Here is a 22,693-nt window from a genome sequence, read left to right on the forward strand (position 1 = left end):
TGGTTATCTGTAAATTATGTCTGAGTGTTGGAGTGTGCCCCTGGTTATCTGTAAATTATGTCTGAGTGTTGTAGTCTGCCCCTGGTTATCTGTAAATTATGTCTGAGTGTTGGAGTGTGACCCTGGTTATCTGTAAATTATGTCTGAGTGTTGTAGTCTGCCCCTGGTTATCTGTAAATTATGTCTGAGTGTTGTAGTCTGCCCCTGGTTATCTGTAAATTATGTCTGAGTGTTGTAGTCTGCCCCTGGTTATCTGTAAATTATGTCTGAGTGTTGTAGTCTGCCCCTGGTTATCTGTAAATTATGTCTGAGTGTTGTAGTCTGCCCCTGGTTATCTGTAAATTATGTCTGAGTGTTGTAGTCTGCCCCTGGTTATCTGTAAATTATGTCTGAGTGTTGTAGTCTGCCCCTGGTTATCTGTAAATTATGTCTGAGTGTTGTAGTCTGCCCCTGGTTATCTGTAAATTATGTCTGAGTGTTGTAGTCTGCCCCTGGTTATCTGTAAATTATGTCTGAGTGTTGTAGTCTGCCCCTGGTTATCTGTAAATTATGTCTGAGTGTTGTAGTCTGCCCCTGGTTATCTGTAAATTATGTCTGAGTGTTGGAGTGTGACCCTGGTTATCTGTAAATTATGTCTGAGTGTTGTAGTCTGCCCCTGGTTATCTGTAAATTATGTCTGAGTGTTGGAGTGTGACCCTGGTTATCTGTAAATTATGTCTGAGTGTTGTAGTCTGCCCCTGGTTATCTGTAAATTATGTCTGAGTGTTGTAGTCTGCCCCTGGTTATCTGTAAATTATGTCTGAGTGTTGTAGTCTGCCCCTGGTTATCTGTAAATTATGTCTGAGTGTTGTAGTCTGCCCCTGGTTATCTGTAAATTATGTCTGAGTGTTGTAGTCTGCCCCTGGTTATCTGTAAATTATGTCTGAGTGTTGTAGTCTGCCCCTGGTTATCTGTAAATTATGTCTGAGTGTTGTAGTCTGCCCCTGGTTATCTGTAAATTATGTCTGAGTGTTGGAGTGTGACCCTGGTTATCCGTTCATTTTTAAAACAAGAAATGGTGCCGTCTGCTTATATAAGACATTTTAAATGATTTTTACTTTTGATACTTAATAAGTATATTTTAGCAATTACATTTACATTTGATACTCATGTGTATTTAGAACCGAATACTTTTAGACTTTTACTCTAGTAGTATTTTACTGGGTGACTTTCACTTTTACTTGAGTAACTTTCTATTAAGGTATCTATGACGATTGGGTACTTTTTCCACCACTGGTATTTATTATTCTTGTTCTATGATTTCAAAACCAGCAGAGCTGCGTTGCTACGACACCTGAATGTATGACATAATCTCTCCGTATTGCTGTGTATTTGCTGCAAAATCCTACTGTATATTTGACACACTTTATAAAAAGTTTCTCGGGCAGTGAAAAGGAATAGCAGAATTGCGGATATGGAAGGCATAACTTGGCTTTGACATAAGCATCATGATAATGAGAGCGTGGGTAAAAGGCTTCTCTGCATTAGCGCTCTGTTAATGCACAGGCTAATACATGATACTTACGGGGCTTACAGTACACCATGTTCACAGTTAATCATACAGGGATTGACGTTGTGATTCTGATGGTTATAACAGTCACACAACTTTGTGCAGCAGAAATATGTCAAGAAGTTGCATTGCACCTTTTGTAAAAAAATACCAAATAAATAACTTTCCAAAAGCACATTTTTCTCTGCTAGTTCTATTCATTATGGGCCCTGGTCAAAAGTATTGCAATTCATAGGGAACATATGTAATTTGGGAAACAGTGTATTGCTCTCCTCTCCTGTATATTTATTAAAGATCAGCCTGATTGACAGATGAGCGTATATAACAGGGGATGATCTGCCCCTCTTCGTCCTTGGCTGTGAATTGGATTTCATGCTGCCTGGATGCCCACCCAAATGCCCCCTACCCCCTGGCCTCTGTGTGTGTGTGTGACTGTGTGTGTAATAGAGGCAGATTGAAAGAGCAGCATGGGCAGGCCTCCACTGTGCCTAAACCCCCACGCTCCACCTGATGTTTTAACAAAGGCCTCCGTCTCCAACTCCACTACCAGCAGCACCTCCACATCCCTGGCCATGGCTGCCTTCCAACCCCCCCAACCCCAGCCAGACCCTACCCGAGCCAGGTCAACTGTAGCCAGGTCCAGCCCCCAGCCCCAACACAGGCCCCATCCATCCTGCCGCTGCCTCCACAATCCTGGAGCCAACCGTATGAAACCTGATGGTAGGGAGATGAGGAGAGACAGGGAGCAGATGCACTGACAGTGGGAGAGGAGCAGGGCTGTGCTGGCCCCTCTACGGCTACACACTTTATCACATGTGGGAAAAGCAGTGAGGCACAGCGCAAGAAGGTCAGCACCATTAGTACTTTATTCATTCAATCTATTTTGTTGTTGATTCAGACAAATAAAACCAGAACAACAGAATAATAAACTACTTGTGTAGGTGAGCAAAAAGGTCAGAAAACATGTTTTACTAAAGCAACTTTAAGTATGTGATTAAACATTGTTAGCATAACAGATGCTGAACACAAAGTAGTAAAGTTGCAGCGCAGGGGAATCTTCTGTTCTGACGTGGAGAAGAGGTCAGAGGGAGTTTAATCATTGATCCTACACTGACATTATGGGTAAGCAATTATACGGAACAGTAGCATACATTACCATTGAACAATGCTCTAACGAAGACACCCTCCACTACCATCCATCACAGAGAAAACCCCCTGACTTTCCAATAGGGAAGGGAGAGCCGCACACACTCACGCACACAGTTCGACAGAGCCTGCTGTTGCAGCGTGGCTCTTGGAGGCTCCTGTTCCCAGCTTCCCTGCTGTAAGTATGGCTGCCTCTCCTTTTCTTCTCCTCTCCTCCTTCCCCCTGTCAACACAATCCCTCCGTCGATCCGTCGTGAGGCTAGGGCGCGGTGGGGGCCGTTCCGCCTCTCGCTGCGTCCTCTGGGCGCTCTCTGGGCCCCATCTCTTCCCGCCCTGCCTGTCTGCACCCCCTCCTTCCCTCAGCGCCTGTCATCTGCTTCCGAAAGCTGGCATGGCCCAGCCGGGAGAGAGAGCGATAGAATGATTGTCTTGTCGCACCACCACCTTCCCTCTCTTTCTCCTCCTCTTCCTCCAAATATTTTCCTTGGTACTTATCTGTGGCATATTAATGAATCTGCCCTGCCATTCCGAAGCAAAAACTAACTTCAGAGGGAGAAGTAAGGAGGAATCTCTCACTCTGGACTCTGCTCTCCACTCACTCTGGACTCTGCACTCCTCTCACTCTGGACTCTGATCACCTCTCACTCTGGGCTCTGATCACCTCTCACTCTGGGCTCTGCACTCCTCTCACTCTGGACTCTGATCACCTCTCACTCTGGACTCTGATCACCTCTCACTCTGGGCTCTGATCACCTCTCACTCTGGGCTCTGCTCTCCCCTCACCCTGGACAATGTTATCTGAGGATGAATGTATTAATGGCAACATCACAATTCTATCGAATGACTATATCTTTGCGCATCAAGAATATGATGTTGCCTGTTTACGCGCTGTAGACATCCATATCCCCTGTATGTCCCCCAACACCAGCACAATGTACACTGTAGACATCCATATCCCCTGTATGTCCCCCAACACCAGCACAATGTACCCCCAATGTCCCCCAACACCAGCACAATGTTTCAGAGAGGTTGGTGTTGTAGAAATACATTTTTTTTTGTGAACAATAACGTTTAGGCACATCTAGTGTGCAAAAACAGTGCAATTACCACCTTCGGACACTTTGGAGAGGTTGAAAGAACACTTGCATGTACCCTGGATACCCCATAACACCACCACAATGTTTGAGTGAGGTTGATATGGTAGAAATTGTGTTTTTATACTGAACAACTAGCATTTAGGAATTTCAAATATGTAATAGCACTGGAATTATGTCATTTACAGACATATGCCACTTTGGAGAGTTTTAGGGACACTTGGAAATGTCCCCTGACCACACCTGACACCACTTACTAAAAACGTTGCCCATTTCTCGTTGTTAAGTCTATCAATCCCATTTATTTCTGATATTGTTCACATGTTGTGAAAGCCATCTGATGTGTTTCCAGCTCTAGTCATCAATAATTCAATCATAGCTTATCAATGAAAGATGACTTTCAAAATTAAAAAAATTAAAAACGGTTATTTGGTGTGTGCTTGATCTTGTATATTCTGAACTATGTAACTCATTCATTTCATCATAATCTCTCAGATGTCTTCTTTCCAAATATACCATGTTTTTGCATGTCAGAATGATATAATTACATATGAATAGCAGTTACTTCTGGATAAGTCTATTTAGGTGGAAATCTACATTTTGCCATTACATTTAAGAGGATAAATATACTGTAGCACCTGAGGAAAATGTAAAGTCAAGCATGTTTTCACAGGATAGTGAGAGAGTGTGCATTTGAGGGTAGGAAATGCTGTAAATGTTCAGGTGTCAATTCTTTGGAGAGGGAGGTTCATTTATAAACTCACCTAAAAGACAAAATGACTACAGACAAAGCTAAGAATAAAAACAATGTGAAACAGTATAGCTGTGTTCAAATCAAAGTTTATTGGTCGCCTTCACAGTTTTGCAGATGTTATCGCAGGTTCAGTGAAATGCTTGTGTTTCTGCCTCAGTGCAGTAAAACCTAGCAAAGAAAATACAATTCAATAAAACACACATAATAGAGAAAAATCAAGAAATTAAGAAATATCAGAACAAGCAATGTCAGAGACAGGAATATAAATATATACAAATATAATGGTGTGTAAAGACAGTATGGACAGTATATGAATAGAAAATGTGTGTAGTTATTTAGAATGAGCCATGACTAGAATACAGTATATACATATGAAGTGGGTAAAACAGCATGTAAACATTATTAAAGTGACCAGTGTTTAATGACTATGTGTACAGTGACTTTATTCAGTCAGTTTGACACCTTTTATACATTTTTATAAATTAGTCAAGCTTGCTCTTAGTCAATCAAAGCACAGTAAATAGCTTATAGGCTGCCACTTTGCCAAAATGTCTACTGGCCGAGATGGTGTACTTCTTAAATGCATTGGGTTCATGCAGGGCCTATAGGTTGGCAGGATTTCTCTCTATAGTCCGCTATTAAAAGGCTACATTTTGTTGTTATGATATGTAATAAAAATCTGTGGAATATAATCTAGCAAGTCATTACTCTATTCTTCAGAATTGCATTGTATTAATTGCATTCATTTTTTGTTTCTAAAGTATGTCATTTTGAGAAGTTTTGAAAATAGTACATTGCCCCTTTTAGGTGGTGGACCAGAGCCCAGAGTGAGAGGAATGCAGAGCCCAGTTGTTCGATCCCCGTTGAGGGAGGAGCAGATTTTTTATACAGTACAAGTCAAAAGTTTGGACACACCTACTCATTGCAGGGTTTTTCTTTATTTTTACTATTTTCTACATTGTAGAATAATAGTGAAGATATCAAAACTATGAAATAACATGTGGAATCATACAGTAACCCAAAAAGTGTAACGGCTTTCGTCTTCCTCCTCGTCTGAGGAGGAGAAGTTAGAAGGATCGGAGGACCAATGTGCAGCGTGGTAATTGTCCATTTTGTTTAATAAAAGTGAACACTCAAAAGACAAAAAACAACAAATGTGAAAAACCGAAACAGTTCTGTCTGGTGCAGACACACGAAGACTGAAGACAACCACCCACAAAACCCAACACAAAACAGGCTACCTAAATATGGTTCCCAATCAGAGACAACACAAAACACCTGCCTCTGATTGAGAACCATATCAGGCCAAACACAGAAATAGGAAAACATAGAAATACAAACATAGACTGCCCACCCCAACTCACGCCCTGACCATACTAAATAAAGACAAAACAAAGGAAATAAAGGTCAGAACGTGACAAAAAGTGTTAAACAAATCGAAATAGCCACTCTTTGATTGATGACAGCTCTGCACACTCTTGGCATTCTCTCAACCAGCTTCATGAGGTAGTCACCTGGAATGCATTTCAATTAACAAGTGTGCCTTGTTAAAAGTTAATCTTTGGGATTTCTTTCCTTCTTAATGAGTTTGAGCCAATCAGTTGTGTTGTGACAAGGTAGGGGGGTATACAGAAGATAGCCCTATTTGGTAAAAGACCAAGTGTATATTATGGCAAGAACAGCTCAAATAAGCAAAGAGAAACAACAGTCCATCATTTCTTTAAGACATGAAGGTGGGTCAATCTAGAAAATTTCAACAACTTTTAAAGTTTCTTCAAGTGCAGTCGCAAAAACCACCAAGCACAATGATGAAACTGTCTCCCATGAGGACCGCCACAGGAAAGGAAGACCCAGAGTTACTTCTGCTGCAGAGGATAAATTCATTAGAGTTACCAGCCTCAGAAATTGCATCCCAAATAAATACTTCACAAGTAGCAGACATATCTCAACATCAACTGTTCAGAGGAGTGTGAATCAGGCATTCACGGTCAAATTGCTGCGAAGAAACCACTAATAAAGGACACAAATAATATGCTGAACACACTGCTCATGTTGCAAAATAAATGTACACATACATGTTATTCAATCATTGCACCCACACAGCCCGTGCACGTCAGCGAGCGTCTCCATGGCCAGACGCTAAAATAGATTTGTTCTATTTGTGACGCTCAACGCACTGCAAGTCCGGCTTCTCCCATCTCCTCATTGGTTTTTAGGTGCATATACCCACATGCCATCTCCTCATTGGATTTTAGGAGCATACATCCATGTGGGTGATTGAAAGATGAACTGAGGTCCACACTCCAGTCGGTAGTGGTAATGCACCTGAAGTTGGTTGCCAAACGCCATATAAAGTCCAAAATAAGAAAAAGAAGCCTGAAGAAAGGAGGAGAGATGACTAGAAACAAATTCGGTTTACCGTTTTATCTGTGGATTAATTGTCGGAGTATAGGACTTTGTGCATTTCAGGTAAAATAACAACCCAATGTTTATATCCCAGGACAAATGAGCTAGCAACAGCAAGCAAGCTAGCTAAATTGCCATAAATGTTTAATGCTTTTCGACCGGTCCCCAAATTAATATGGTACAGAGTTTGGTGCGTCTGGTGTGGGTGGACAAAATCAACTTGCACGGGATGGCGCACACGGACGCATGTGCGCATGCGGTCTGGTCAGCACGCAAGAAGAAGAGACTTGCTTGGGCCAAGAAACAAAAGCAATGGACATTAGACCGGTGGAAATCTGTCCTTTGGTCTGATGAGTCCAAATGTGAGATTTTTGGTTCCAACCACTGTGTCTTTGTGAGAAGCAGAGTAGGTGAAAGGATGATCTCTGCATGTGTGGTTCCCACTATAAAGCATGGAGGAGGAGGTGTGATGGTGTGGGGGTGCTTATCTGGTGACACTGTCTGTGATTTGTTTAGAATTCAAGGCACACTTAACCAGCATGGCTCCCACAGCATTCTGCAGTGATACGCCATCTCATCTGGTTTGCGCTTAGTGTTACTATCATTTGTTTTTCAACAGAACAACGACCCAACACACCTCCAGGCTGTGTAAGGGCTATTTGACCAAGAAAGAGAGTGATGGAGTGCTGCATCAGATGAACTGGCCTCCACAATCACCCGACCTCAACCTAATTGACATGGTTTGGGATGAGTTAGTGAATGAAAAGCAGCCAACAAGTTCAGCATATGTGGGAACTCCTTCAAGACTGTTGGAAAAGCATTCCAGGTGAAGAGGGTTGAGAGAATGCCAAGAGTGTGCAAAGCTATCATCAAGGCAAAGGGTGGCTACTTTAATGAAGATAAAATATAAAATATATTTTGATTTGTTTGCCACTTCTTTGGTAACTACATGATTCCACATGTGCTATATCATAGCTTTGATGTCTTCACTATTAATCTACAATGTAGAAAATAGTAAAAATAAATAAAAACCCTTGAATGAGTAGGTGTGTCCAAACTTTTGATTGGTACTGTATATATTTACCCCAAAAATTATTGGGGATTGGAAATGATGCAGACAATTCCATTAAGACAAATGTTCCAAAAGATATCGACATGGCTACAGTACGGCTAGCCAAGATGAATAATAGGTGTGTTTTTGTAGCTTTGTTTTTGCAGACTGTCAATAGTAGCCAGCAAATTGGTGGTATGTTCACTACTGAACGTTTACTTTTGTAAATCACCTTCCCTAAAATAAATAAGCTCGGTGAGTAGACTGAATTTATGAATGTAGTCTTCAATGGTTTTCAATGGTAGACTATAACAGAGCAGCTAAATGTAGAACTGGAATGCAAAAATGTGCTGAAAAGTTACTGGCGCACCTTGCACGTGAAAGAAAATAAATGAATATACCAGAAAAAAAAGTAGGCTAAGTGGATTTCGACTCATCGTTACCGCATTATATGGGAACTGCGAATTCACTCATATTTTATGGCACGTGCAAATTCATGCTTTTCTGATTTAGCAAATTCAAATTTTCTGACTTAGCGAATTGAAAAGTAGCCTTTTTAATTTAATTGGAAAAAGTACCCGGCTAGAAAGGACTCTGTAATTGGCTGTATAGCTTATAGCCGGCGCTAGTGGAAAACACAGTGTACTACCATAGGGCAGCAGTTTCTAAGGTACAGGGTAGAGTACCGGGTGGTAGCCGGCTAGGTCAGTGACTAAGGCTGGTGGTGACTGTTTACCTCTTAAGGATCCGCCCCTTTTTAAAATTTTCGCCAAAAATGACATACCCAAATCTAACTGCCTGTAACTCAGGCCCTGAAGCAAGGATATGCATATTTTTGGTTCATTTGAAAGGAGACTCTTTGAAGTTTGTGGAAATGTGTAAGGAATGTAGGAGAATATAACACAATTGATTTGGTAAAAGATAATACAAATATAAAACCAAACGTTCTTTTGCATTTCTTTTGACCATCATCTTTGAAATGCAAGAGAAAGGCCATAATGTATCATTCCAGCCCAGCTGCAATTTCGAGTTTGTCCACTAGAGGGCAGCAGTGCATGTGCAAAGTTTTAGACTGATACAATGAGCCATTGCATTTCAGTTCAAAATGTATCAAGACTGCCAAAATGTGCCTAATTTGTTTATTAATAACATTTCATGTTCAAACGTTGCACTCTCCTCAAACAATAGCATGGTATTCTTTCACTGTAAAAGCTACTGTAAATTGGACAGTGCAGTTAGATTAACAAGAATTTAAGCTTTCTGCTTTTTCAGATATGTCTATGTCCTGGGAAATGTTCTTGTTACTTACAACCTCATGCTATTCGCATTAGCCTACGTTAGCTCAACCTTCCCGTGGACGGGAGACCGATCCCGAAGAAGTTTAACAGTCTGATGGCCTGGAGATTGAAGCTGTTTCTCAGATTTTTTTATTGAATATTTAAAACATACAATCTACTTGCAGTGAAGCCGCTCTACATCTACATCACGTTAGTCATCTAACAGACTCCCATCCAGAGCGACCCATAGAAGCAACCAGGGTCAACTCCCTGCTCAATGGCAAGGTCGACATATCTCCCACAAGGTCAAAAACAAGGATCTGAGCCAGCGACCAATCAGCCACCGGCCCAAGCTTCCAACCGCCAGGCCACCCGCCCTCCAAGGTCCCCCCCACAGTTCCCCGAGAGCTGCCCCTCAACCATCCGAGACCACCCCAGAGCCCCCACCCCTCCACCGAGAAAACAATTCTAATTCCGTTCCAGTCCCCCAAGCCCCATCCTCCAATGCACCAAAAACCAATAAAATGAACAAAAGAGAAAAAAGAGAAAGACAAAAGAAAACAACAATGCAAAAAAACAAAAGACATCTAGGACAACAAAAATCAGAACAGCATGGCCAACTGAATATGTTGGGTCCCAGCTTTCAGGCACCTGTATCGGGGGGAACAGGGTGTGGCTCGGGTGGGTGTAGATCTTGATGATCTTCTTGGCCTTCCTGTGACTCCGGGTGCTGTAGATGTCCTGAAGGGCAGGCAGTGTGCCCCCGGTGATGTGCACCAACCTCTGCTTCTTCCGCAACCGCAGGGCTCTCCAATTGCATTACCAGGCAGTGATACAGCTTGAAAATATGCTCTTAATGGCGCATCTGTAGAAGTTCATAAGGGTCTTAGGGGCCAAGTTGAATTTCTTCAGACTCCTGAGGTTGAAGATGCGCTGTTGAGACTTCTTCACCACGCTGTTTGTGTGAAGGGACCATTTCAGATCCTCAGTGATGTGCACAGTGGAGAGCTTTTGATCCTCTCCACTGCAGCCACGTCGATGTGGATGGGGCGTGTTCTCTATGCTATCTCCTGAAGTCCACAATAAACTCCTTCATTTTGTTGACGTTGAGGGAGAGGTTATTTTCCTGGCACCACTCCGCCAGGGCACTCACCTTCTCCCTGTAGGTTGTTTCATTGTTGTTGGCAGTGGTGACCCGTCATTCATTGCAGGTGAGGCAGAGCCCCACCTGTTTTGAGCACCACCTGCTTAGCTAAAAAAAAATATATATATATTTTGGTTGCCTGTTTCGCATGTTATTTTTGAATTTATATGTGTCACATATCAGTTGGTAAACAATGTAAAAATAAAATAAAATGAGTTAGTAGTGGTGGAGGGTGTATGGTGGAGAGGGTGTATGGTTCCAACATGGTCTCTTTTTTGCTTTCTTGAGTAAGGCAGCTCCAAAATGCAGGTGTTTCAGCCTGGTATTCTGTGCTCGCAAATTCAACAATGAGTGGTTTGGAAGGAATCAGTGGCTAACTGCAAAGCAATCACAAGCCTGCTATTCAGTGGAGATGGTGTGTGGTCCAAGTCTGGGTTTAAGGGTCTCTTTTCTACGTTTAAAAGGATAAACATTCCCATGCAACACAAAAAAGGTTGAATTACAGTGGCCATGCTGTCAATCCAGCATGATTTCTGCTGTGTTAAAAACAACTGTGAACCAGGAAAAAAACGAGCTCTGACTGTGGAAAAAACATTTTGAACGGTCATCCAACTCGAAATTCCAAGTCAGGAACTCGGGACTCTTTCTAGTTCTCCGACCTGAAGATCACTGATGTCATGATTCAACCTTGTTTTTTTAGAGTTCCCAATTGTCTTCAAAGCACCAGAGAATGCCAGACTTTGATGACAAAGTTTGATGACAAAATTTGCCCACAAGAATGACAGCCGCGCCACCTTTCTCTTCAAGTGAGAACCTCACAACAAGGTGAGTCCAAAAATGTATTGTATGCTGCTGCATAAATTATGTAATATGCCAGGGAGATATGTATACTGTAGCTAAGAAAGTAATACTAAGTGTATGTTCTGTAGTAAGTAGTTAGTAGCCCATGTGCCTCACCCTAATAATTTGGTCCCTTTCCCCCTCAGAACTTAGCCTACTATTCTGACTTGGTGGTGCACATGTAGCCTATAGCCTGTCTTAGAGAAATGTCATCATTGAATATTGTAAGAGCTTTCATTGTCTGCTTATATGCCCCCTTTGTCACGCCCTGACCATAGAGAGCCCTTGGTTCTCTATGGTGTAGTAGGATCATGGCGTGACTAGGAGGTGATCTAGTATATCTATTTCTATGTTGGTGCTAATGTGGTTCCCAATTAGAGGCAGCTGTTTATCGTTGCCTCTGATTGGGGATCATATTTAGGTAGCTATTTCCCCACCTGTGTTTTGTGGGATATTGATTGTTTGTTAGTGTGTTTGGGCACTACGTCCTCATGGTCTTTGTAAGTTTAGTTATTTTGTTTTGTTAGTTTCACTTAAATAAATATGTGGAACTATACTCACGCTGCGCCTTGGTCCGCTCATTTCCAAGAGCGTGACACCCTTTATTTATCATACGGTTCTGACTTGGTGTACAGGGAGAATACTGTAAGAACGGCCCATGTTCTGAATTCTGTCGCTGTACATTTCAAAAGTGCTGAACAAATAGTTATTTTGACTACGTCCGTCTTAGCTCTCTCATTAACGTCTTAATCAAAATTACGGATTGCTTCTTATCTGCTCATTGATCCCTTATGCCATAGTTTGTACATCTCAATTGATGGTAGAAACCACATTTGTTTAAGCAAGTCAGCCATAGCAGCTATGTTTTTTTTTAAATGTAGTAAATGAGGCTGAATGAACTGTTTCGCTGCCAGACAAGGCTCCGCTGATAACCAGGTGTAGTGGTGGTAAGGATTCACTCCTTGGTGCTAAAAAGAAAGCTCTGCTGTTGGGACAGCTTTATGTAGGCCGGTATAGTGCAATTAATGTATTGTTTAGTGACTTTGCTGGCATGCATCTAAAACACTTTTTTTGAGTTTGCCCCACCACGATTTACATGCTAAAATCGCCACTGGTTGTTGGTAATCAGGGCAACCACTGTTGTGTCGTCAGCAAACTTGATGATTGACTTTGAGACGTGCATGGCCATACAGTCATGGGTGAACAGGGAGTACAGGAGTGGGCTGTGCATGCACCCGTGGGCCCCTGTGTTGAGGATCGGCGGAGGTGTTGTTGCCTACCTTCACCACTTGGGGTCGGCCCTTGTGGGAATTCCAGGATCCAGTTGCACAGGGAGGGGTTCAGACCTAGGGCCCTGAGCTTAGTGATGAGCTTGGAGGGCCCTAAGCTTAGTGATGAGCTTGGAGGGCCCTGAGCTTAGTGATGAGCTTGGAGGGCCCTGAGCTTAGTGATGAGCTTAGAGGGCACATTGGGTTCGAAGGCTGAGCTGTTGTCGACGAACAGGATTCTTACATAGATATTTCTCTTGTCCAGGTGGGATAGGACAGTGTGCAGTGCAATGGCGATTGTGTTGCCCGTGGATCTGTTGGTGCGACATGCAAATTGAACTGGGTCTAGGGTGTCAGGTAAGGTGGAGGTGATATGGTCCATAACTAGCCTCTCAAAGCCCTTCATGATGACAGAAGTACAACCGGGAGATGGTCATTTAGTTGAGTTATCTTCGCTTTCTTGGGCACAGGAACAATGGTGGGCAACAATGGTGGGCAACAGACTGGAATATAGCGAGAATGAGCATGTTTGTAAACACACAAGCCAGCTGATCTGCACATGCTCTGAGGACATGACTTGGGATGTTTTGGCACTTAAATGACACTGTCTTTTCAGTTGTCCCCATAAAGCAAACATAACAATATTGACTGTAAGCTTGAAGCTGTCCCCCCCAGAAATACAATGTCGATAAATTAGACATTAATATACAGGTAGGTGACATGTCTCTCACAGACTTTGACTGCCTAGCTCCCTCTTTAATCAATGAAAGCATTTTCCAGGCCTCCTGAGATTGACTGGAGCAGACCAGAAATATTGGCAGAAATGAAAAATGTGTCATCCTCCCGAATTGAGGGGCACATAATGATATTCACAAGGAGACCACCTGCAGAGACGCAAGGCAAACTGTTCCTAAGCAACAAAACACATTTTCTTTCTGAATGCCGATGAGGCTGAGGTTTACTGGGGGAAATTTCCCCACCGAATTAAGGCCTCGGCTCATGGTGTGTGTGTCCTCTGTATGTGTGTGAAAAAGACATCCCTCCGTGGCTTAAGGGGCTTTGAGGAACAGTGACCAGCATCACTCACAGTGGATCCCTTCCACCTGCAGCTCAGCATTTTGAATGGACCCTGTGACACAGTAAGCTATACCTTCTTACACTGAGTAATGTGCTGTAATGTGCTGCATTTCTTCATGGTAAAGATGTAAATTAATCAATTTATGTTTAAACACATACAGTACATAGATATGATAGACAATGTCTGCTGTAAATATCTCTGTATAAATGTTATATGGGAAGACTGAAAAACTCCAATGAGCCCATAGCTGAGGCAAGGCTGCCATCTAGTGGTCTAATGCTGACATTCAAAATAAGTAGAGTGACCCATGGTGGATGATGTCATGAGAGATGCATCTCCAGTCTTTTGTGGCTTTCTCTCATTTCTTCATCTCCCTTTTTCCAACTGCACCAATCGGAATAGATGCAAAACAATGTGTTTTTTTCACGTTTGATGGTTTGTCATTACTGTCAGTTCAGATAGAGGAAATAAAATAATAAGAAGGAGGAAGCCACGTTAACAGAAGGAACTGGAAGTATCAAGAATCTGTCTTACTTTTCAACAAACTATTTGAACACCAAATACAAGTACATCAATCTGGTTTTGTTTGAGGGTAAAAAAGAGATTAAGTCCAAGTAAAATGTGTTTTTATACCTCAGAGTTGTAATTTGATTTAGGCCTACATATCAGAAAGGAAAATATAAAAACTTGAAATTGTGTTGTGTTGGCTCGTGCTGATTAAGCATGTACAATTAAATAATGTGGTTCCACTGCAACCAATTATGTACGCTTAGAGCTGCAAGTGGAAACATGAGAGTGACGAGCAATGAGCTGCCATTTTTTTTTACATGTGTCCTTTGAAATCACAAGACAAATCAAAGTCATTATGATCAGACTGGGACTACTTTTTAGTTACCAAGCGCACCCAAGTTCATTGCTCCAATTAACATGTTAATTAACTGCTGGCTTCAGTCAGGGTTTCATCCCGTTCTCAGGGCTTTTAAGTAATGGTCTACAGAAAAACAGCACAAAGAAAGCTGTGTGTTAACAAAACAGGGCAGGGAACGACACATTTACTAATCAACCTAATCAACGTCTAAGTGAAATGAGGGGCCACTTGAAATGGCTGAAATACTGTCTGCACTCAAACTCAAGGGACCCCTCCCTGTTCAGTTCACACTTTCTAAGTGTTTAAATAGGACTTTTGAGGTAAACTGTTAGTAGGACATCACAGCTTAATTGCATCAACTGTTACAATTGTGTTGTGATCACATTATTGGACAAATAATATGAAAATGCTACTACATAACTTTATGTAAGAACTCCCCCTAAATATAATCAAAGGGAGGAAAGGCTTTCACTGAATCACTTTTACATATGATGCGAGTACTATTCTGAATTGCAGAGGGTACTAACCTGATGTTAAATCCTGATGACAAGCCCTACTTCACTCCACTTGGGGGATGATCTTGAAGAGATATTCTAACTGAAATACAAAACACATAAATAATATATCGGATCGGAGGTGAAACCTCATAAAGAATTTACATTTTTCTTAGTTTCATTTTTGGAGATAAGTTGTCATCCGGCAGCAACGATATGGGGTCTAGCAAGCCATGCTATGAGCATCACTTAGATTTGTAGGATTATTGGTAACTTCGGACATGTTTTCTATGAGGATTTGTTCAGCTTCATTTGGATGTCCTCTGGCTCAACACTCTCCACCAAGGACGCCCCAACTACATAGGTAGACAAGAACTGCACACAGATGGGGGACCTTTTAGGCCGGCAGTCTTATCCAATGGTCTATATCAACTTTGAGAGGCTTTGAAGCCACCGGTCAGCCATATTGGCACTCCCCAGTAGGAGCAGTCCTCCATAGGAATGAATGGAATCCTACAGTATTTCAATTAAATGTTTCAAGGACCAAATTACATGTATTTACGTATTTTTGTTGTTGTGGGGACAGTAATATTAGCGTCTCAAAAAATTATACATTAAAGCAAATGTTTTATATATTTATTTCACATTATACAATTTAAAAGTATGCATTAAGTAGTCTTTAATATAATAAATGTGGCAAAAACATAAATGCATTTCTATAGCTTGCAAAATATAATATAACGGTGGGGGAGTGCCAAGATGGCAGCCGGGTGGCTTCAACACAATCTGTCATCTAGTCTATATATAAATGATTGGTCTTACCCCGTTGTAGCTAACTGTTATTATCATCATCCTTACCTAGGTGTATTAAACAGCCACACAGCCTATTTCTCCTGGTTTTGAAAAGCGCACAGCAAAGCTAACATTAGCTCGCCGACAATGAATAAAATAAGATTTCTCTGTTTAGCTCGGAGGCGTACAGTTAATTATTATTTATATGATATGTACCTGTATATCAAAATCTAAAATAATAACCTCTGCAATACATTGAGGCATAGGAGTCAAGGTGCTATAAATAATCTTCTCCTGCGCTCAGATGTTGTCTGGGCGTCTCTCACGTTATTTATTAACAAGGGGTATCGTTTCATCACGTTTTTGTGCAGGTGCAAATTTGTTGAAAAAAATATGCTAGAGGTAATTTCAAAATAGGCCTTCTATTCATTGTAAACATTCGTAAAATAAAAATGAAATAATAATTTCGGTATTTAGTCACTAGGCAATGATTCTTTTCACAGTGCATAGAGAACAAAAAGTTAATAGAAAAGGTCATTCTCAGATCGAAACGGTTGATTTCCCATTATTTGTTGGAAAATACAAGGCATTTCCCAATTTTTAAAGCTAGCAAGGCTTGCACACACACATGTGGCAAACGTACAGTATAGTTGTTAATCGAATATTTGTGCAATCAAATGAGCTATTCCCTTTAAAAAACATGTACATGTAACATGTAAATAAAAGCCAGCCTTTTCTCATTTGACACACAATCACATTTAAGGGCCCACAGAGGCATAATGGTTTCAATAAATGAATTCATGACCAAGACATTTTCACCGCAAACAAACACAGACAAATGATGATTTTGCCTCCACAGCAAAGTTGTCGAACTGTGCCAGTTCAAATGAGTGTGTTCCTATGGCAGCCCAGCCATTCCTTGGTCCCAATACCACAGTATTCTTCCATAGATGATATCCATTCAGCAACCCTGTGGCACATTCCCCCTGAAAATAGACAGGTTTCTATTAGTTAATGTGTCCATATAACACAGATAAATATACTGTATATGGCTATTTGTGTAAAGGAAAAGGCAGGGAGAGGAAACTAACCACCAAATACTTCAATTTGTTAAGTTGTCTGGTAGAGACAAACACGATTTTCCTCTACTAAGATCTTGAAGTCATTTATATGAAAAGAAGAGCTGACAGAGATGCATTTTGATGATAATTATCAGGTTTCCTTGGAACTAGTTTTCCTACTGTTTCAGAGATTGAAGTTGTGAACATACCTCGACTGTGAGGGATAGCGTGTGCCAGCCGTACCCTCTCGTTCCAGAATGACCCTCCGCAAGCACAGTCTCTCCAACTGTGAAACAAAAAAGACTTGGTAAACAATAGGCATTAATATATCAATGGCTTGTGCACTACACAACAATACATTAACTGATAAGCAGGAATTTGTTAAACGCAGGTGTCACTTCAAACAATTAAAGGGGCAATCTACAGTTCAAACACTAAAAAAGTTAAGGAATGGGGCTGGAGAAATGTAACCACTCAGATTCATAGACAGAGCTATGGATTCAAGGACTGACCATCCACAATATCAAAATTATAGATTTAACCATGTTTTGAGGCTATACAGTTTTTGTTTATGATTACATTGTTCACAAACATTGGCGTCCCGGCAAAATAAATTGTGGGGGTACGCCGTACTGGTAAAACATGATCCTACCACAATAATGAAAACAAAATGTCAAAACTGTAGGCTATTACATCATTATTTATCATTATCTCACGTCTGAGGGATGAAACATGAGAGAATCAACTTGAAAGCGGGTGGTATAGCCTATGTTCCAGAATGCCACGTGGTTCGAGGAAAACACTGACATTTTGCCAAGGCAGATATGAGTGGTCGAAAACCGAGACTCGCACGGACAGCAGTGGAGCCATTAATTCTGTCACTAAATAGCATGACACTGTGGTGTTTAGTGGAGCCATTAATTCTGTCACTAAATAGCATGACACTGTGGTGTTTAGTGGCGCCATTAATTCTGTCACTAAATAGCATGACACTGTGGTGTTTAGTGGCGCCATTAATTCTGTCACTAAATAGCATGACACTGTGGTGTTTAGTGGAGCCATTAATTCTGTCACTAAATAGCATGACACTGTGGTGTTTAGTGGAGCCATTAATTCTGTCACTAAATAGCATGACACTGTGGTGTTTAGTGGAGCCATTAATTCTGTCACTAAATAGCATGACACTGTGGTGTTTAGTGGCGCCATTAATTCTGTCACTAAATAGCATGACACTGTGGTGTTTAGTGGAGCCATTAATTCTGTCACTAAATAGCATGACACTGTGGTGTTTAATGCAACAGAAGTAGTCTCTTTCCATTCACCACTGTTGCCAGAGATATGTTGCCAGTTGGTAAATGTGCGCAGGAAGCCTAGTAAAGGAGCCCTTTGAAGTGATTGTTGTGTTCATGCCACAATAAAAGGCCATACATAGGCCCACAGATGCTATTGAATTAATAGGGATTCTAAACATAAATCTATGATCAGCAGTTTGACCAAGACGCACCTCCAACAACACATAACACCTCACATTATTCTGCCCCAAAACAATGATAACTTCACTCACTCAGTGGCATGAGGGCTACTTAAGTGAGCGCTGATGCTGCCTCATGATAAGCTATGCCCACTTTGCCAAACATATTTATCTTATCCATGTCCAGCGCGCCTCTGCAGGGTGCTGTTGGAGAGATGCAGCACTGCAGGGCTCCATCAAATCAATTTAACATAAATTAGGCCTGTGTAGCCTACAGTAGAAAGAGTAGCCTGTTGGGTAGCCTTTTCTGTAGCCCCAGACTGGAGACCAAATGTATTACAATGTCATGAAACAGACACTTTTTAAAGTCCTTAACTTATTAATGAGGAGAGAGTGAGTGCAGGAGAGAAAGAAAAACTGCAAGCGGGCAGACATCAGCTTTAGAGTGGCACAGTCAAACAGACAGACAGTAAATGGTGCTGAAAGTAATTCATTTCAACAATTGTCTTCATTTTAATTTGACTTCATTTCAATACCTCCGTGTCGGGGAACGGCTTGGTGTGTTTCGGTAAAACCAGGGCTCAAATTAATTGAGGGTATGCCATACTGTTTGTTTAAGTAAAATGCAAAAAGGACACCCATTGTTAGCTTTATATTTTGAACTAAATAAAAAGCATCCAGATAATACAAAGTGTTCTATAACAATGCTTAACTCTGTGGTGCCTTACGCTACAAACAAGCTTTAAAATGCCCACAAAAGACGTGACTGATGCATATAGGATGAATCGATTAGTCTCTATGACATTCTGAAGCTGAGCTGCAGAATGTATAGCAACATGTACTTTGCTATTCTGTCCCAGGCAGCATTTAGGGAAACACTTCTGTTGTTGGGCTAAGCGACGGACAAGTAGCAAGCAGTTGAAGTTTCCATTTGTGTGTGTTGGTTGAGCCGCCTGTGTGGTTGGACAGGTAACTTTTTAAAGTGCCTGGTTAAATTCATACTCATGTCTAATATTAAATTATTTGCAAACAGAAACCGTTTCTTTGTAAACAAGACACTCTGGTTTGACATTGGACAAATATGGTAAGAATGCATATTTCTCTATCCATTCTTCCCTGAAACTTCTATTTTCATGATCCACCTTTCTTTTGAGACTTTCAGAGCTACATTTTCTGTTGAATGCAAGCTGTTCTTCCCCAATCAACGCACAAAGAAACGTTAAAAAACTAATTTAAGAGAGAACTTGGTGATTTTATCACAGTAATCAGATTGAAAATATTAGGATATATTATTGACATTGAACTGATTTATATATCCTACTAATCAGATATGTTAAATTGGGTTTAATTTGTAGCATAGGTCTAAGAATTGGGCTGCCGTTCTGTTCTGTTCTGCCGACTATTAGCTGAGAAAAAGAAATGGTCCCAAGTCCCAACCTATTGCCGACCCCTCCTGAATTCATTCTAGTTTAGAGAGGATAGGATGGGGGTGGTAATGTTTTGTCTAGCCTAGGGCGGCAGAACGTACAGGGCGGCATAATGTAAAGGGCCATTCTGCCACTCATAAATGTTTTGGGACGAGCGTGCACACACAGGAGGTCCCGTACCAGGAAGAAATTAAATCTACTTTCAGCCCTGTATAAGAGTGTCTGCTAAATGACTAAAATGTAAAATCTCTTTCAATGGATAATTGGCATTGAGATGCCTTTTTAGTCCTAAACTAGGCTTAACCTGTGTCTGGAAAAATGTCCGTCCATTTACATTTATTTTGAGTAAAATACTGACCAAGGTCATTGGTGACTTTGTAGGAGCCATCTGCGAACACCCAGAAGAAGACTCCCTTGGCGCTGCGGACCGACCCGCCACCTTTGTCCACTCTGGCTGCGATGAACACTCCTCCAGTCTTCACCGTCTCCATGAAGACATCACAGCTCACTGTCAGGTTCTGCCTGGAAAACATACAGTGTACACCATTACAATTCTACACCGTAAAATGCACTCTTTCTTGACCCATTTTCCTTTCCACTAATTACACGCACCAGTTTCATAAGACATTTGTAGCACATCAAGGCAGATAAAAGTATTAAAAGCCCTTTCTAATTAATGTTATTATCATGACTTGAGCAGGAGTCTAAGAAGTTTCCCCTTGGTACAGATCTAGGATAAGCTTCCCTTGCCCCAATCATAAACTTAACCATTAGTGGGGGAAATGCAAAACTAACCCTAGATCAACAACTAGGGGCAACTTCACCCTATACCCCCCCCCCCCCCCCACTCCCCCTGCCCTGATTCCTCACCATTTATAGTCTCCGATGACGCTAATGGTCTGTTCGGCATCTGCTGCCCAGGTAACAGGCATCTGTGTGACCACCTGGCGCAGGGTGAAGACATGAGGACCAGGGTCCGTCAGGTTTATGTAATACTCAAACACCCCCGTCTGGTCAGCAAAGTCTGGGGCCTCAGAGAAGGAAGGGATCGCTGCAGAGAGAGAGAAAGAGAGAGAGAGAGAGAGAGAGAGAGAGAGAGAGAGAGAAAGAGAAGGAGAGAAAGAGACAGAGCAAGCACAAAAGAGAAAAGCATTAATTTAATCATTTACATTTTGATATGTTTTTTGATCATTTGCGGGTTGTTTTTGGTAGATAGTGACATTTCTCCCTTTAAAATGTACTTACCAACCTTAAAGTCATCCTTGTATACTTTGGGGAATGGTCCAGAGGGGGGTGGATCAGGGTAAGTCCCTTTCTGCCCAGTGGTTATGGTAGTTCAAGTGTAAACCTCATCTACATCCAGGCTCAAGGTGAACAAACCATCAGAAATCTAGCAAGGAAAGTGTAAGGGAGCCAGCATGAAACTCGTGGCAAAACTGCCCACACCAAAACAACATATCCAACATAAGCGCTCATAAAAGTTAGTTTGGAGATGTGAAATGTCACAAGAGGAGAAATATTATACTGTGCAAGACTCAAAACAAGATCCAAAGACAAGATGACACTCTGTCTAACACTTTCAGAAGCTTGGGCACACACCTCTTGTATAAAAAACAATATATACAGTTGAAGTCGGAAGTTTACATACACCTTAGCTAAATACATTTCAAATCAGTTTTTCACAATTCCAATTTAATCCTAGTACAAATTCCCTGTCTTAGGTCAGTTAGGATCACCAATTTATTTGAAGAATGTGAAATGTCAGAATAATAGTAGAGAGAATGATTTATTTCAGCTTTTATTTCTTTCATCACATTCCCAGTGGGTCAGAAGTTTACATACACTCAATTCATATTTGGTAGCATTGCCTTTAAATTGTATAACTTGGGTCAAATGTTTTGGGGTAGCCTTCCACAAGCTTCCCACAATAAGTTGGGTGAATTCTGGCCCATTCCTCCTGACAGAGCTGGTGTAACTGAGTCAGGTTTGTAGGTCTCCTTGCTCGCACACACTTTTTCAGTTCTGCACACACATTTTCTATAGAATTGAGGTCAGGGCTTTGTGATGTCAATTCCAATACCTTGACGTTGTTGTCCTTAAGCCATTTTGCCACAACTTTGGAAGAATGCCTTGGGTCATTGTCCATTTGGAAGACCCATTTGCGACCAAGCGTCAACTTCCTGACTGATGTCTTGAGATGTTGCTTCAATATATCCACATAACTTTCCTCCCTAATGAGCTATCTATTTTGTGAAGTGCACCAGTCCCTCCTGCTGCAAAACACCCCCACAACATGATCCTGCCATGCTTCACGGTTGGGATGGTGTTCTTCGGCTTGCAAGCCTCCCCCTTTTTCCTCCAAACATAACAATGGTCTTTATGGCCAAACAGTTATATTTTTGTTTCATCAGACCAGAGGACATTTCTCCAAAAAGTATGATCTTTGCCCCCATGAGCAGTTGCAAACCGTAGTCTAGCTTTTTAATGGCAGTTTTGAAGCAGTGGCTTCTTCCTTGCTGACCGGCCTTTCAGGTTATGTCGATATAGGACTCGTTTTACTGTGGATATAGATACTTTTGTACCTGTTTCCTCCAGCATCTTCACAAGGTCCTTTCCTGTTGTACTGGGATTGATTTGCACTTTTCGCACCAAAGTATGTTCATCTCTAGGAGACAGAACACGTCTCCTTCCTGAGCGGTATGACGGCTGTGTGGTCCCATGGTGTTTATACTTGCGTACTATTGTTTGTACAGATGAACGTGGTACCTTCAGGTGTTTGGAAATTGCTCCCAAGGATGAACCAGACTTGTGGAGGTCTACAATAATTTTTCTGAGGTCTTGGCTGATTTCTTTTGATTTTCCCATGATGTCAAGCAAAGAGGCACTGAGTTTGAAGGTAGGCCTTGAAATACATCAACAGGTACACCTCCAATTGACGTCAATTAGCCTATCAGAATCTTCTAAAGCCATGAC

The 22,693-nt window shown here is 41.5% G+C and overlaps 1 pseudogene; it reads right to left on the reverse strand.

The window, feature by feature from the left end:
- Positions 1-12,677: 12,677 nt before the first annotated feature.
- The window catches only part of LOC139563499 (galactocerebrosidase-like), a 94,115-nt pseudogene continuing 84,099 nt past the window's right edge, over positions 12,678-22,693 (reverse strand).

Source organism: Salvelinus alpinus, chromosome 34, assembly GCF_045679555.1.
Source record: "Salvelinus alpinus chromosome 34, SLU_Salpinus.1, whole genome shotgun sequence".
Lineage (NCBI taxonomy): Eukaryota > Metazoa > Chordata > Actinopteri > Salmoniformes > Salmonidae > Salvelinus > Salvelinus alpinus.